Genomic DNA, 18,057 nt, shown 5'->3' with positions numbered 1-18,057 from the left:
ATATTATGCGAGTAAGGTTATCTTCTTGAAGTTTTCTAAGTGTCAAGCTTCGAGCAAGCTACACTTCGTCAAGTAAGGTTGTTATCTGTCGAGTACAGTTTTCACACAAGCAAACACTCGATTGTCTGAGCATAAACCAAGTTTACAAGCAAGCTTGGTGGGTCGAGCAAAGATAAAATAAATGAGGATCTCAGGTTTGCCTGTGAGAAGTAAGTGGATTTATTCTAAGTATTTCTCCAAGAAAAGTTCAATCTCGAGCAAGTTATAGTATTAGAGTATACTTTGCTTGCTCCATTAACCCTTAGTGAAGATTAAAGAGATCAAGAAGAACAAGTTAAACAGAAGACAGTTTCAAGTTATAGTTTGTTTTGCAATTACGATTAACAAAAGTAAAAGCCAGTCTCCCACAAGATTGAGATATACTTGAGAGACCCGGTTTTTACACATGGTCAACTGTATGTAGCTTGATCAAGAGTGAAGAGTAAATACGGTGTTAAAATGCTTATTTTAGACAACAAGGTATAGCTACAAACAAAACAACAAATATGTTTTTATAAGAAAACTTTTAATATTTTATGAACTTTATGTTTTTAAGTTTTCAGTTATGTTTGTAAGCATCGTACTATAAAACTTACATTTTCGTAAATTTATGTTTTTAATAGCTTTGTTTCCATATGAATATGAATTGCAATTATAAATTATATTGCCATCTCAAAAAGCATATTCAAAAATATGTTTTCCTTTCGAATTGTATATGTGTGTACTTCAAAATTTCTATATTTTCACCCGTGTCGTACACGGGTCAATAACCTAGTATGTATAAAATAAGTTTGTTTTGTTTTAAATTAATAAACTATGTAAATATAAAACAAAATTCATTACTAACAAATATAAGTTTATACTAATTGTCACACCCCGACCAAAGGCGGCGGAACATGTCGGGGTGCAACGATTGCTCATAAGCGCATGACACTATTTAAAGCAACAATATTTAACAAACTCGTTTCATTTCACAACATCGAAAATGTCACATAACCAAATATTCATAAGTCAAATACAACAAAATATAGCAAATCAAATATTGTTCATTTTTGCTAATATCCTAACCGTATTTGTGACGTTTTCTTCACCGAACTCCAAAATCAACCTAGATGCAAACCTGTAACATTTCATAAAATAAAGTTTATCAACACAAAGGTTGGTGAGCAATTCATAAGTTTGAACAATAGATATAAAGTATGAAAAGCCACAAAACATAGTTTAGGATTTTATAGTTATCGCTAATTGCATTACGTTAACGACACCTTGCCATGAGGGGTTGCCAAATGGTCTAGGATTTATAGTTCCACCATCCAAAAGCGATAAACACATAGGCAAATAAGCATAGAACACCAAATCGAGCAATTATTCAAGTAAAGTATACAACAACGTTTGTGGATTAAGAACCAAGTATAAAACATTTAGTTTAGATAAGATGAAATGTCACCCCCAAAATAAAAGATAGAAAACGGGGTATGAAGTTACTCACGTTCAAGTATAAAACTTGATCGTTAAAAGATGAATAACCGGATGGATGAAGTTTAACGAGCAAGGCCTAAATGACAATAAAATCTTGGATTTAGAATGGTTGTCTTGAAGATCTTTAAATAAAATAATTGTTGCAAAAAGTAAACAATTAAAATTCAAGGTTTAAAATGTAACTATTTAAGAATTTATAATAACAATCATTTAAAAATGTAAGTTTTCTTGAAACCGGGTTAAAGTATCTAACCTTAATATTTACTTAACCAATGTTAAGTAATAAGGTGGGAAAAATGCTAAAATGCAAGTTCCTTTGGGACAAAGATACTAAAACGGGTCTTTAACGAGTGTTCGGGTTGTCGGTTCGGGTCTTGACAAATGGTCAAACCCAAAGTCAACTTTCCAACATATTAATTGTTATGAGATAACTCATTAAAATATACTAACACTTAACCAAGTATGTAGATCTATTGTTTAGAACTAACAACTCACGTAAAGAGAGTGTTCGGTTTTGTCGGTCCAAACTATGTGATGAGATCAAGTTGGATCCAACAATTCCAAGTACTTAAGAAAATAATTAAAATCAGTTTGTAAACTATTTTAAAGAAATATACAAGTCTTGATAGCTAAAAACACATTTGTGTGTCTTAAGCGAGTAAAAGTCGGTATAGTTCGGTTTGGTTCGGTCTCCATCTCACAAATAGTTCATAGATGGTTTCTACATGCCCAAATATCATAGAACTTGTATATTGGTTTATAAATGAAGAAAACTTAAATTTTATAACTAAAAAGTTAACTACAAGTCTTTTAAGCAAAAGTTTCGGTTTAGTTCGGTTTCCATCTCCCAACGAGTTCATAGATGGATTCCATATGCTTAATGTCAAAGAACTTGTAAAAATGATTTTTGAAACTCAAATCTAGCAATAAACATGTTTAAACAACTATTTTAACAAAACTAGTAAACAAAAGTTCGGTTTCCGGTTTGGACTAGTTTCGGTTAAACCGAGGTTAGTCTTATACAAACCCACACCATGGAACTTGTAAATAAGATGAACAAACTAAAAAGGGTTAGAAGTTAGTCATAAGTGATATGTATAATAAGTTATGTGTGTGTAAATATATATCAAGAACACGAAGTCCTCCATGAAGCCTTGCCTTATGACATTCGAAACTTAACCAACCGGAGTCGGTGAAGTAACAAATAAAGGAAACAAGGGGTGTGTATTATATATATGTTGTACCACCATATTCAAGTGTTAGTAATATTAGATGAACAAGTTAAAATGAAAGACTATAGTTAGTTGACCTTAAGAAATCAAAATAACAAAATGTTGAAGATGAATACTTTGAGAGAGATTTAGAGAAGATGAACAACCAAAATGGTGTATGGAGCCTTGCATTTTTAATGGTAAGAGTATGGTTCATACAAATAGGGTAAATATGCATGTGATGGTTGAAATGGTCAAACAAGTTTTTGGTAAATGGCAATAATTGTCCCCAAAGTTTGGTTTAAGTCATTTTTAAAGAGTTTTAAGGACCAAAAAGAATGTTTTCAAGACCCAACAAGTGTAAAACAATATTGTAACATAAAATCCATCATTTTGATTATATCATAAGCTTTGGTTTACAAAATGGGTCGGTTTACATGATAAACGAATACAAAAACGAATACAAACCAGACCCGAAATTGACGGATGTCACGGTATCTACTACTTTAGGAAATTTCGTCCCGAAATTAAGATGAAGATGATGATGCAAACAAATGTGGATACTTCTCTTTCATTGCGTCTTCTCGTTCCCAAATAAACTCCGCTCCACGCCGTGATTCCCATAGAACTTTTACTAACCGAATACGACTACGCTTGGTTTTCTTCTTGTTGCGATCCAAAATCTCAACGGGTCGTTCAACCATAATCATAGACTTATCAACATGAACTTCGTCGAGAGGTATATGGAGATTACCCTCGGCTAGGCACTTTTTAAGATTCGAAACATGAAATGTCGGATGAACACCGGCAAGTTCTTGCGGTAGTTCAAGTCGATACGTTACTTTCCCTACACGCTCAAGAATTTTGAAAGGACTAACGAAACGAGGAGCTAGTTTACCCTTCTTTCCAAAATGGACTACCCCCTTCCAAGGGGATACTTTTAGAAGGACAAGATCGTCAACATTAAATTCGATCGGTTTTCGCCGTTTGTCGGCGTAACTCTTCTGACGATCTCTAGCGGCTAGGAGATTCTTACGGATTTGATTAATGACATCGGTGGCGTCTTGGACCATTTCGGGTCCCGTGATTTGAGCTTCACCGATTTCGTTCCAACAAATCGGGGAACGACATTTACGACCGTAAAGAGCTTGAAAATGAGCCACATCAATGCTAGAGTGGTAGCTATTGTTGTAGGAGAACTCGATGAACGGAAGATGAGAATCCCAATTCCCACCGAAATCAAGAACACATGCTCGTAGCATATCCTCGAGTGTTTGGATTGTATGTTCGGATTGACCGTCCGTTTAAGGATGATAAGCGGTGCTAAGATCGAGACGTGTTCCCAAAGCTTCTTGAAGTGAACGCCAAAAATGAGAGGTAAAACGGGCATCGCGGTCGGAGATGATAGACAATGGAAAACCGTGTCGGCATACGATTTCCCGAACATAGATTTGAGCAAGCTGCTCGACAGAATACTTCTCGCGGATCGGAATGAAATGAGCAGATTTGGTTAATCGATCGATGATCACCCAAATGCTATCGTTGCCTTTTTGGGTTTTTGGTAATTTGGTAATAAAGTCCATAGCAATGTCTTCCCATTTCCAAACGGGAATCGGTGGTTGGTCGAGTAGACCAAAAGGTCTTTGATGTTCGGCTTTGACTTTCGAGCAAGTAAGACATTTAGATACAAACAACGCTACGTCCTTTTTCATACCCGGCCACCAAAAGGTAGCACGAAGATCGAAATACATCTTATCCGCACCGGGATGAACGAAATAATGCGAATTATGAGCTTCGTCGAGAATACAAGTACGAAGGTCATCGCGATCGGGAACCCACAAACGATTGAGAAAATACAAAAGGCCATCGGGTTTGGTTTCTAGTTGAAGTTCCGCTCCACATGACATTTCGTCGTACATATTTCCTTCTTCGACGGAGGTACGTTGAGCTTGAAAGATACGAATTTGAAGATCGGTTTGAACAATGACGCTTAGAAGCAGAACGGATTTAACATTAACCTTTCGACTTAGGGCATCGGCGACAACATTCGCTTTACCGGGGTGGTAGCGAATCTCTCAATCGTAATCACTAAGTAATTCGGCCCATCGTCGTTGTCTCATGTTGAGATCTTTTTGGTCAAAAATGTGTTGAAGGCTTTTATGATCGGTAAAAACCATACATTTTGTTCCATAAAGGTAATGTCTCCAGATTTTAAGAGCGAAAACGACGGCACCAAATTCGAGATCGTGAGTCGTATAGTTCTTCTCGTTGACCTTAAGTTTCCTTGATGCGTATGCGATTACTTGACCTCGTTGCATGAGAACACAACCAAGGCCTTGATGGGAGGAATCGCAAAATACAACAAAATCGTCGTATCCTATGGAAGGGTTAGAACAGGAGCATTGCAAAGCATGTCCTTGAGAGTACAAAAGGCTTCCTCTTGCTTCGAACCCCAATCGAAGGGTTGTCCCTTATGGGTGAGAGAGGTAAGAGGCAAAGAGATTTCGGAAAAATTCCGAATGAAACGACGATAATATCCGACCAAACCGAGGAAGGATCGAATTTCCGTGGGAGTCGTCGGAGTTTTCCAATCCTTAACGGCCTCAATTTTAGCGGGATCAACATGAATACCTTTGTCGTTTATGATATGTCCCAAAAATTGAACTTCCTCGAGCCAAAATTCACATTTGGAGAATTTGGCATAGAGTTGTTCATTTCTAAGGAGCTCGAGAATGGAACGCAAATGATGTTCATGTTTGGATTTAGATTTAGAAAAGATAAGGATGTCATCAATAAAGACAATAACGAATTTATCAAGGAATGGTTTGCAAACGCGGTTCATGAGGTCCATAAATACCGCGGGTGCATTTTTTAACCCGAAGGGCATAACCAAAAATTCGAAATGTCCATATCGAGTACGGAAAGCGGTTTTTGGAATGTCTTCTTCGCGAACACGCAATTGATGATAACCCGATCGAAGATCAATTTTGGAGAAACAAGTTGCGCCTTGAAGTTGGTCGAATAAGTCGTCGATACGTGGCAATGGATAACGATTTTTAATAGTAAGCTTGTTAAGTTCACGATAATCAATGAACATACGAAACGAACCATCCTTCTTTTTCACTAAGAGAACGGGAGCGCCCCAAGGAGAAGAGCTTGGACGAATGAATCCTTTATCGAAAAGTTCTTCGAGTTGGTTTGACAGTTCTTGCATTTCCGACGGGGCTAGACGATAAGGAGCATCGCGCCTTGGCCACGGGCATCGCGCCGGGCACAAGATCGATTTGGAATTCAATCGGACGAACGGGAGGAAGACCGGTAACATCATCGGGAAAGACATCCAGGAAATCACGAACAATAGGAATATCTTGAACCTTCCTTTCCTTTTTGTCTTTTGTCACCGAGAGAGCTAGAAACAGAACATACTTTTGGCGTAAGTACTTTTGCGATTGAGCACACGACATGAGATTTAGCCTTCGGGGCGTTGCGTTTCCAAAGACCTTAAGAATTTTACCGTTGACGAGCGGGATGCGAATGAATTTATCAAAACAAACAACTTCGGCACGGTGCAAAGATAACCAATCCATGCCAACTATGACATCGAATTTACCCATTTGCATCGGGATGAGATCAATGGATAATTTAAAGTTCAATCCGAAGATATTCCGAAAACCGCTTTTCGAACAAGGTATGGACATTATGAGTTCACGGTCATGCCGTTTGGACTTACGAATGCGCCAGCCGCATTTATGGACATGATGAACCGTATCTGCAAACCTTACTTGGATAAATTCTTTATCGTCTTCATCGATGACATACTTATTTACTCTAAGTCTAAGGATGATCATGAAGTCCACCTTAGAACCCCTACTTGAAATCCTTAGAACTGAGAAATTGTACGCCAAGTTCTCGAAATACGAATTCTGGTTGCACGAAGTGCAATTTCTTGGTCACGTCATCAATGTCAATGGTATTCAAGTAGATCCCGCTAAGATTGAAGCCATCTCGAAGTGGGATATCCCAAAGTCGCCAACCGAGATTCGAAGTTTCTTAAGTTTGGCCGGCTACTATCGAAGGTTTATTGAAAACTTCTCTCGAATCGCTGTTCCCTTAATTTTTTTGACACGTAAAAATATCAAGTATGAATGGGGAGCAAAGCAACAAGAGGCGTTCAATGTACTTAAACAAAAGCTTACCCAAGCTCCTATACTGGCTTTTCCAGAAGGTACCGAAGATCTCGTCGTCTTTAGTGATGCATCCATTCCGGTTTGGGATGTGTGCTAATGCAACGAAAGAAAGTGATCGCTTATGCCTCTCGTCAACTCTCGCCAAACTCATTTCATTTCACAACATCGAAAATGTCACATAACCAAATATTCATAAGTCAAATACAACAAAATATAGCAAATCAAATATTGTTCATTTTTGCTAATATCCTAACGGTATTTGTGACGTTTTCTTCACCGAACTCCAAAATCAACCTAGATGCAAACCTGTAACATTTCATAAAATAAAGTTTACCAACACAAAGGTTGGTGAGCAATTCATAAGTTTGAGCAATAGATATATAGTATGAAAAACCACAAAACTAGTATACAAAACCATAAATAATAGCTATAAACTTGGATAAATAGTTATCACTAACAAGTTAGCAACACCCAACTATAAGGGGTTGCCAAATAGTTTAGGATTTATAGTTATCGCTAATTGCATTACGTTAACGACACCTTGCCATGAGGGGTTGCCAAATGGTCTAGGATTTATAGTTCCACCATCCAAAAGCGATAAACACATAGGCAAATAAGCATAGAACACCAAATAGAGCAATTATTCAAGTAAAGTATACAACAACGTTTGTGATTTAAGACCCAAGTATAAAACATTTAGTTTAGATAAGATGAAATGTCACCCCCAAAATAAAAGATAGAAAACGGGGGTATGAAGTTACTCACATCAAGTATAAAACTTGATCGGTAAAAGATGAATAACCGGATGGATGAAGTTTAACGAGCAAGGCCTAAATGACAATAAAATCTTGGATTTAGAATGGTTTTCTTGAAGATCTTTAAATAAAATAATTGTTTCAAAAGTAAACAATTAAAGTTCAAGGTTTAAAATGTAACTATTTAAGAATTTATAATAACAATCCTTTAAAAATGTAAGTTTTCTTGAAACCGGGTTAAAGTATCTAACCTTAATATGGTTAAGTAATAAGGTGGGAAAAATGCTAAAATGCAAGTTTCTTTGGACAAAGATACTAAAACGGGTCTTTAACGAGTGTTCGGGTCGTCAGTTCGGGTCTTGACAAATGGTCAAACCCAAAGTCAACTTTCCAACATATTAATTGTTATGAGATAACTCATTAAAATATACTAACACTTAACCAAGTATGTAGATCTATTGTTTAGAACTAACAACGCACGTTAAGCGGAGTGTTCGATTTTTGTCGGTCCAAACTATGTGATGAGATCAAGTTGGATCCAACAATTCCAAGTACTTAAGAAAATAACTAAAATCAGTTTGTAAACTATTTTTAAAGAAATATACAAGTCTTGATAGCTAAAAACACACTTGTGTGTCTTAAGCGAGTAAAAGTCGGTATAGTTCGGTTTGGTTCGGTCTCCATCTCACAAATAGTTCATAGATGGTTTCTACATGCCCAAATATCATAGAACTTGTATATTGGTTTATAAATGAAGAAAACTTAAATTTTACAACTAAAAAGTTAACTACAAGTCTTTTAAGCAAAAGTTTCGGTTTAGTTCGGTTTCCATCTCCCAACGAGTTCATAGATGGATTCCATATGCTTAATGTCAAAGAACTTGTAAAAATGATTTTTTGAAACTCAAATCTAGCAATAAACATGTTTAAACAACTATTTTAACAAAACTAGTAAACAAAAGTTCGGTTTCCGGTTTGGACTAGTTTCGGTTAAACCGAGGTTAGTCTTATACAAACCCACACCATGGAACTTGTAAATAAGATGAACAAACTAAAAAGGGTTAGAAGTTAGTCATAAGTGATATGTATAATAAGTTATGTGTGTGTAAATATATATCAAGAACACGAAGTCCTCCATGAAGCCTTGCCTTATGACATTCGAAACTTAACCAACCGGAGTCGGTGAAGTAACAAATAAAGGAAACAAGGGGTGTGTATTATATATATGTTGTACCACCATATTCAAGTGTTAGTAATATTTTTTTTTGGGTAAAGGGTTTTACCCGGTTAAATTCATTCCACACAACCAACAAAGAACAAGTAATATGCCAAAGTGCCATATTAGTTCTCATGTATGACATGCCATACAAGAGTAAACAAAACCAAAACCACCAAACAAAGGTAAACACTGCTAAAGCCTACACAAGAACCAAAGAAACAAACATAACAAAAACAGATCAACCATTATCATCAATTTGGTGTGAAACTCCCCTCGGAAAGTGCCAATCATCGAGAACCCGATTGACCCGATCAGAATTCTTGAACTTTAGAGTCATAAGCTTTAGGCGAGTACCCTTAATGATTTCATCAGCAACAATCTTTGGAGTCTTCAAAGAGTTCCTGAAAAGCCGGTTATTTCGTTCCTTCCAAATTACGTAAACCGATGCCCCAAGTAACAGCCGATTAATAACATTATCAATAGAGTTGGACATTCCAAATTGAGACACATATTGAAGAATATTCGCCCAACCATTCATGCACCCCTGAAGCTTACCTTTCAATTTGACAATACTCCAAACCTCAGAAGAGAACTTACACTCAAAGAAGAGATGATTACGAGAATCCGGCTCTGCATTACATAAAAGGCAGCAATACAGGTTATGATTTGGATACCCACCAATATTCCACCCCATTATACGATTCTACGTGCTCAATCTATCATGAAGCACAATCCACAACATAAAGGAGTGTTTTGGTACACATTGAGAGAACCAAACAACATGCATCCAAGAAACCTTATCAGCCGGGATTCGAAGAAGTTGCCATATTCCTGAAGCCGAGAAATTCATTGAAGTCCCATTCTCATCCCTTACCACGATCTTGTCCCTCTTTTCCGGATAAATACTCACCCCCTTTAAGTTCGAAAGAATTGGGAATCTCGAAATCCAATCAGGCGGCCAGCCCCAGTTATTATGATGAACAACATCACTGACACAGGTTTTTAAAGTCAAACCAGCCCCATGTATAGCTCTCGGGTTAATATAATCACTTAAAGGACATAAATCATCCCATTTATCATACCAAACTGAAGTAGATCTCCCATTACCGATTTCATGCCATATAAAATGTCTAATACGGGGACGAAACTGAAGAATTTTCCTCCACCCCCAAGTACAAGAGTTTGGAATCTGCAAGCTCCAAAAATTTCGCCCCTTCATTTTATACACATGCATCCATTTAACCCACAACGAATTACGATCATTGATTAAACTCCAAATATGATAAACCAGAAGAGAGTTATTGACATCCCGGATACGCCGGATACCCAAACCACCTTCACTTTTCGGCTGACAAACAACATCCCAAGAAACTTTATGCTTTCCCTTTTTGTGTCCAAAGTCCCAAAGGAAATTTTTAATCCGTTTTTCAAGATCAGCAATAAGTCTAGAAGGAAGAGAGAAAACAGCAGACCAGTAAATATATAAGGACGACAAAACAGACCTGACCAGCTGAAGTTTACCCGCAAAAGATAAAGTTTTATTCTTCCAATCTCCAATCCGATTATCCATATGATCCAGCAACCTCTTACAATCACGGTAATTTAGCCTCGTAGAAATAAGAGGAACTCCCAAGTATTTAACAGGGAGCCTACCTTCAACGAAGGGCATAAAATTCAAAATCCCACTTTTAACGCGATCCGAAACATTACAGAAAAACGCGGTACTTTTCGGGACACTAGGAGTAAGCCCAGACATATCTTTGAAATCATTCAGAGCCCCCATAATAGTTTTAGCAGAATCCACATGGCCTCGAGCAAACAGGAACAAATCATCCGCAAAGCAAATATTAATAATATTTAATTTTTCACAATGACGATGAAAACGAAACGAGCGTTCAATACGAACCTTCCGATGCAGAATTAAATTGAGGACTTGCATAACCAGCGTGAAAATATAAGGAGACATCGGATCACCCTGTCTTAGACCTCTTTTACCACTAAAGAACCCGTGTAAGTTTCCATTTATGGATATCGAAAAAGAAGAAGTGGTTATGCATTCCATTATCCAATGAGTCATCCTATCGTGGAAACCATACCCATAAAGAATATCACGAATGAAGTCCCAACTGACCGTATCGTAAGCTTTCTGAATATCAACTTTAAAAGCACATCTAGGCGGTCCGTTATTAGTGTGATAATTATGCATTAATTCTTGGGTCAAAAGGATGTTGTCAGAAATTCTACGCCCAGGAACAAACGCAGACTGATTGATATCAATTAACGACTCCAAACCCTTCATCATACGAACCGAGATAATCTTGGTAATGCATTTATATAAAGTGTTGCAGCACGAGATGGGACGAAAATCATTAGGAGTAAAAGTGGTGGTCACTTTGGGAATAAGGGCAATAATAGTGTGGTTAACCTGTTTAAGGAGACTTCCTTTTCTGAAAAATTCATGAACCGCCAAACAAACATCTTTCCCAACAATATCCCAAGAACTTTTAAAGAAGGCCGAAGAAAAACCATCAGGCCCCGGCGCTTTGGTATTCCCAATAGAGAAAAAAGCTTCCTTGATTTCCAAATCGGATATAGGTCTAACCATCAGCTCCGCCTGAGAGGCCGAGAGCTTAGTAGTAAAAATCTGATTATCTAGTTTTTTCAATGGTTGCATATCCGAACCAAAAATGTTCATAAAATGATTAACAAACACCGAAGGAACATCCGATCCCTCATATAATTGGCCCTGACCATCACTTATAGTATCAATACGACATCTATGGTTTCGCATTTTCAAGGAATTGTGAAAATACGCAGTGTTAGAATCACCAAGCTTTAACCAATCGACTTTAGCCTTTTGTTTTAGGAATTCTTCCTCATCTTTAGTTGCCTCATGATAAGCCTTAAGATAACTACTCTGTTCCCGAATCAACTCCAAATTAGTAGGGTCAATGTCAAGACGGGTTTGACAATCATCAAGAAGGGTTCTTAGATCATTAGCTTTCTTGTGGAGATTGCCTTGTCGATGCAACAAAGAACGGATTGGATGTTTTAAGTTTTGGAGTTTCTTTACCACGCGAAACATGTAATAACCATTCACCTCAATTTTCCAGCCGTTAGCAATAATATCATTATAACCCGGTTTACCAATTAAGAAATTAGGGAATTTAAACGGTTTAGGCTTACCTTTAATAAGATAGGGGAATTTCAATAAACATGGAGAGTGGTCTGAAATCATGTATGGAAGGAACACCGCCGTTGAATCATTAAAAATATCCATGAATTTAGAGTTTCCCATCACCCTATCAAGCTTTTTGAAAAGACCCATACCCGTTCTCGGTTTATTGTTCCAAGTGAATTGGAGCCCGACCCCATTTATATCCTCAACTTCAATGTTCTTAACACAAGCAAGAAAATCAAGCATCCCAGTGGATATTTTGGAAGAACCATGTAATCTGTCTTCCAAATTAAGAGCACAATTAAAGTCTCCAAGTAAAGCCCAAGGTTTACCACGAGTGAATTGTTTATGAACTGCAAGATTATGCCATAACTCCCTTCTTTTCAAATAACAATTTTCAGCATACACGAAAGAACAATACATCGCCTTATTATCCAACTTAAACTTTAACTGAACGTGAAGAACCTGGTTCGAATAATCAATAACCATTTGATCAACCAGATCCGTATTCCACCCCACAATAATCCGAGTACCTTTATCACAAACACTACCATTGCTAGTCAAATCCCAAGTGTTACAAATCTTCTTACAAACATCAAAAACCGAATTTAATTGTACGTGAGACTCAAGAATAGCACACACCTGAATATTATTATCTTGGATTACCTTACGAACCTCTTTTTGTTTAAGAGGGCGGTTCAACCCTCTTATATTCCATGTAGCAATAGTACCCATTAAACACCCAATTCACCGGGTGTGCTTGCACCCTCAGAATCAATATCCGCTTTCATACTGTTAGCCACATCCGTAAAAAGCTCCTCCACATCATCCTCATCTTCATCACTTTCTGGTTCATCCACCAAATTACCAAACCGGTTACTAGTTTGGACATAATGCTTTTCCTTTGACTCAACCCCCACAGCCATAGAAGTTGTAGGTTTACCCACGGGATGATTAGTGTCTTCGCTTTTAGAGGATGGTTTATTTATAGGTTGTGTCACAGCAGGTTTAGCTACCGGTCGATAGACAAGATTATGTTTCTTGACTTGCGTAATAACTTTTTTCTTTCCCTTCACCCTCTGGAAACCATCATCATTAGTGACTTTCATTGGTTCTTCATTTAACTTTTTATGATGAACATGTTTCGGGCATTGAGTGTTCGAATGGCCAAACACTTCACATAAGGAACATCTGGGGGGGGCTCCCAATCATATTCAATCTTAATCTCCGAGATCTTGTTTGACCCCCCCCCCCCCCACGTATCCGGAACAGCAACAACCAGCTTCCTTTTAATGTCCTGATTTGCATGAAGTTCAACTTGAACTCTAGCAAAACTACTTCTTCCCCACGATTCTTACACATATTGGCAGTGTAAGAATCAACACTTATCGGATCCCCAATTCTTGAAGCGAGCAAACTTAGACCCTCCTCAGTAAAGGCACCCAGAGGAATACTCTGTAATCTGACCCAAACCGGAACAGACCGTATATCCTCCTTTTCCAAATCTGACTCCATAGTCCAAATATTAAGAATAATGGGGACATTCCTAATCATCCAAGGACCATCCTCAATCAGCTGCATCATCCCAACTTCCGTATGAAATTTGAAAAAGAAAAACCCTTTCGCATTCATCATAAGTCTCGTAAGCCCATATTTGTTCCAATTTTTCTTAGCAAAATACTCAACAACCGGAAAAGGAAGTCTGTTACCCAAAAAATAACCAAACAAAGTATTAGTAAACCTATCATTAACTTTCTTGACAGATTCAACCGGGATAACCACATCAACTCCTTCCATTGTTGACTCCACATTTAATTTTCTTAATGTTACCTTAGTTGTCTTGTTTTCAAGTTGGACAACACTCACATACGAAGGCTTTGAATTTTCCATATTTTTCTCCTTTCCTTCATCCCTTTGAATATTTAAAGAATCAGATCCAAAAACCATGTTATCATCCGAAACAAAGGCTGAAAAACCTCCATCTTGTTGAGTAGTTAACGAATCAGATCCAAGAGCCTTGTTATCATTCAAAGCCACGGCTGAACAACCACCATCTTTGTTGATTACATCATTTAAAGGAACATTGAATGTTGTGTTTGCATCAAACGAAACAGACGAACTTGTAGCATTAGGGTTTCCCGAGGAACCAGTTTTCAGAATTCCCCTATGAGGAAGAACCCTATCAATGTTGGTGACCCGATTGGCTGGAAACCCTTGCTTGATACGATCAACAAATCCATTACCACCCTTCTGCTCCATGCAAAACCCTAGAACGAAAATAACACCCAAGAACAAGAACCAAGAACAAGAACCAGAATTCCAATCAACAAATAACAACCAAGAACCAAGAACGGCTGATTACTTCTTAAACAAATCGGCTGCCCCAAGAAGAAACCCTAATCGGCCAAGGAAACCAAGATTCATGCAGCAATAAACCAAGAAACGGGCAAGAAAACCCTAAAACGACCAAGGCACCAAGACAAAACGGCCAAGAAACTCTTAATCGGCCAAGAAGAACACGGCTGCACCAAGATTCATGCAGCAAAAATCAAAAAACGGCCAAGAAAACCCTAATCGGAACACGGCTGCACCAAGAAGAAACCTTAATCTTGATTAACCACAAGATCCTTAATCAGTTAATAGGATTCGATCGATCTAACTAAACTATATCAACAGCCGTGATCAATAAGAAACCTACTAATCAATCAGAACCAAGGATTAGATCAAGATTGATGCAGCAAAAACCAAGAAACAGCCAAGAACCCTAATCGGTTCTCTCTCTAAGGTTCTCTCTTTTTGTGATTAAAGTTTAAAGGCTATAGTTAGTTGACCTTAAGAAATCAAAATAACAAAATGTTGAAGATGAATACTTGGATTTGAGAGAGATTTGGAGAAGATGAACAACCAAAATGGTGTATGGAGCCTTGCTTTTATAATGGTAAGAGTATGGTTCATACAAATAGGTAAAGATGCATGTGATGGTTGAAATGGTCAAACAAGTTTTTGGTTAATGGCAATAATAGTCCCCAAAGTTTGGTTTAAGTCATTTTTAAAGAGTTTTAAGGACCAAAATGAATGTTTTCAAGACCCAACAAGTGTAAAACAATATTGTAACATAAAATCCATCATTTTGATTATATCATAAGCTTTGGTTTACAAAATGGGTCGGTTTACATGATAAACGAATACAAACGAGACCCGAAATTGACGAATGTCACACTAATAATATAAATAAATCTAACCTAATATAAGAATACATCAAGGTTAAAAGGGGTTGGTGGTCTAGAACTCTAGATGGTGGATAGGGACATTAGTTTAAGGCTTCAATCACTTTATATCAATATAAAATTGTTTTTTTCTTAACACTCTCGTGCCTTCTCTTCCTTCATCGATTCTCTCCATCTTCATCACTTCAACAACTCCATGTCTAAGACATTGATGTCGTAGCATTATCCATTATCGGTTTATTGCAAAGGACCGACGGACCGAAATCCCGAAGGACCGAAACCCGACCCTCAACAACAGGTCCGGTTTTCGGGTCCTGTTTCCGTAGAATTCGGGCATCGGGTCGGATCCGCCAATTCCTCCGGGATCGGGGTACTCAAAACGTACACCACTTTCAAAGTCTTTAAGAGAATATGCATTTTCTTTTTCCAGCGATGAAAATCTTGCCCTTCAAACTTGTCCAATTTCGCAAATTTACTTGTCATGTCCTTCACAGATTCACCACCGCTTGTCATCTTCACAACTTGTTTGACTTTTGTTGGGGAATTCTTGAAATAACTTTGATAAATCTGAAGTCGTGTAATCACTTTCAGATCAAACAATTGGAGTGTATACAAACGTTTGATTGGATAAAATCAGATTTGGTTCTAGATTTTTGTATATACTTGATTAAGAGATCTCCTCTATTCCAGAACCAATTCCTCTCTTAACCAATACCGGAGCCTATTTTCAGTTTTCTGATAACTGCAAAATAAACAAGGAAATTACACCTTTAGTCCCTTATGTTACATGAATGCATATTTGGCATGGAATTAAATTTCTAATGCATTTTCGATGAAGAACTTTAGTCCCGTTAGGCTCGATGACATTCAAACAAGCGTGCACTCTTATTTGAATGTCACACTCAATCTTAAATTACACTAAAATATCCAACATATATGAGGCTCATGAAATGTCTGATTTCCCAGGATGATAGAAGCATTGATTGTACCCAGTGGGTGTGGCCGGATTGTCCAACTGAATTCCGAGGTCAAATGAGGAGACCATGAGTAGCCAACCATAACTCATTAAGCGGTGACCTCTCAAGATGTTGGTTCGAATAACGACGTAAACGTCCTACACTAGTCGTTAATCAACGAGCATATGCATGGAACAGCACCTAGGTGTCCATTAACATTTGATGCGTTAACAATTTTTACTATGGTTAAATTAACTTGTAGAAAACAGATACTCTGTTTAGGCCGTGTTCGTAAAATCAACACGTTTTGCAACTGAAGATAAAAAAAAAATAATGTTTGCTAAGGAGAAAAAAGCGGCGAGAAAAGACGTAGAAAGTACTTTTGGTTTTATGAAAGAGAAGTGGAGTATAATTCTACTACTAGCACGGGCAATGTATCCTAGAAAAATTAAGAAAAACTATGTACGCTTATATTATTCTACATATATGATTTTAAAGGATGATGGTAGAGTGATATCTTCTAAATGCATACGCAATCTTACAAACAACGAAAGGTGGATGACCAATTCATAAACATGATCGGTGCACCAATTTGGCCTTACGATTTTTACTTATTCGGCAAATTTGGAACACACGTACCTCACCTCGTGAGTAGTTAGTTTTTAATGTTATTTCTAATTCTTGTATATTTTTGTTAATGTTGAATTTTTAATATATTAATGAACTTAATTTGAAAAGGATACATGTTGATTTAAATTTTTAATTTTAATGTTATAGTATATATTGGATGTGGCTCAATGATAGAGCACTCACTTTACTAGTGAGAGGTAGGGGATTCAAACCTTACTATCATCAATTTATATGGGAGATATGAGGGATGACCCTGGCTTGCCAGGGTTCGAGTCCTGATCTCACCCGGTTTTAGCGGCCCCTCGCTGTCGTGCCTTTGGCGAGCGTGGGGGTCGGGTTTTATCCGGGGAATCCCTCAATAGGGGGACCGCTAGGGGCTCTGTCCGTCCCGACTAGTGGCCGGCTCGGGCTACCTTTAGTCAATGGGGGCCGTGTACGAAGTACCCGGCATTACTTAGTTGGTCGTTCCCAAAAAAAAATTAATGTTGTAGTTTTTAGTTTACTAATGAATTTTAATTTTAAAAAACAATGTTAGTTTACTTTTTAACTTTTTAAATAATAACGAGTTTATTTATTTTGTTTTGATTGAATGATGAAAGATGAAAATAAGACTCAGCCTTTTAGAAAGATGGGTTTGGATGGAATGATGGAGATCTTACGTGACGCTTATGTAAAAGACATAACGTGTGAAAGATAGATTAAATTTGGTGGCTACTCTCCTCCTTAAGTTTCATCATTGCGATAAGGCTCATAGGAGCGTGTACGTGTTATCTTGTTGAGATAACACGAGGCAGGGGTGTTTGGCCTAGCTTTTTTAATAAAGCTTATAGCTTTTTTAGCTTTTTTTTTAACAAAATAAGTTTAATTTGGTGTTTGACTTAGCTTTTTAAGCTTATGCTTATTAGCTTATATAAGCTAATTTGAAGAAGCTTATATGAAGATGGTTTTTTAGCTTATTTGTTTAAGGGTGTAAATTACTCATTTGTCCTCAAATGGTGGTGGATTAGTAATTATTACTCTAACAAATTTAAGAATGTTGGATTTAACAACTTATTAAGACACATAATTAACTTGTAGAATATAAACTAATCCAAACACTTAAAAAGAGCTTATCAAATAATATAAAAAAAGCTATAAAGCATAAGCTTAAAAATAAAAGCTAGGCCAAACACCCCAT

The sequence above is a fragment of the Bidens hawaiensis genome, unplaced genomic scaffold, assembly GCF_021521415.1.
Source record: "Bidens hawaiensis isolate Kalapana, Puna unplaced genomic scaffold, B.hawaiensis_p1.1 tig00014823_1, whole genome shotgun sequence".
In the NCBI taxonomy this organism is placed as follows: domain Eukaryota; kingdom Viridiplantae; phylum Streptophyta; class Magnoliopsida; order Asterales; family Asteraceae; genus Bidens; species Bidens hawaiensis.
Note: the sequence above shows the minus strand (reverse complement) of the source record.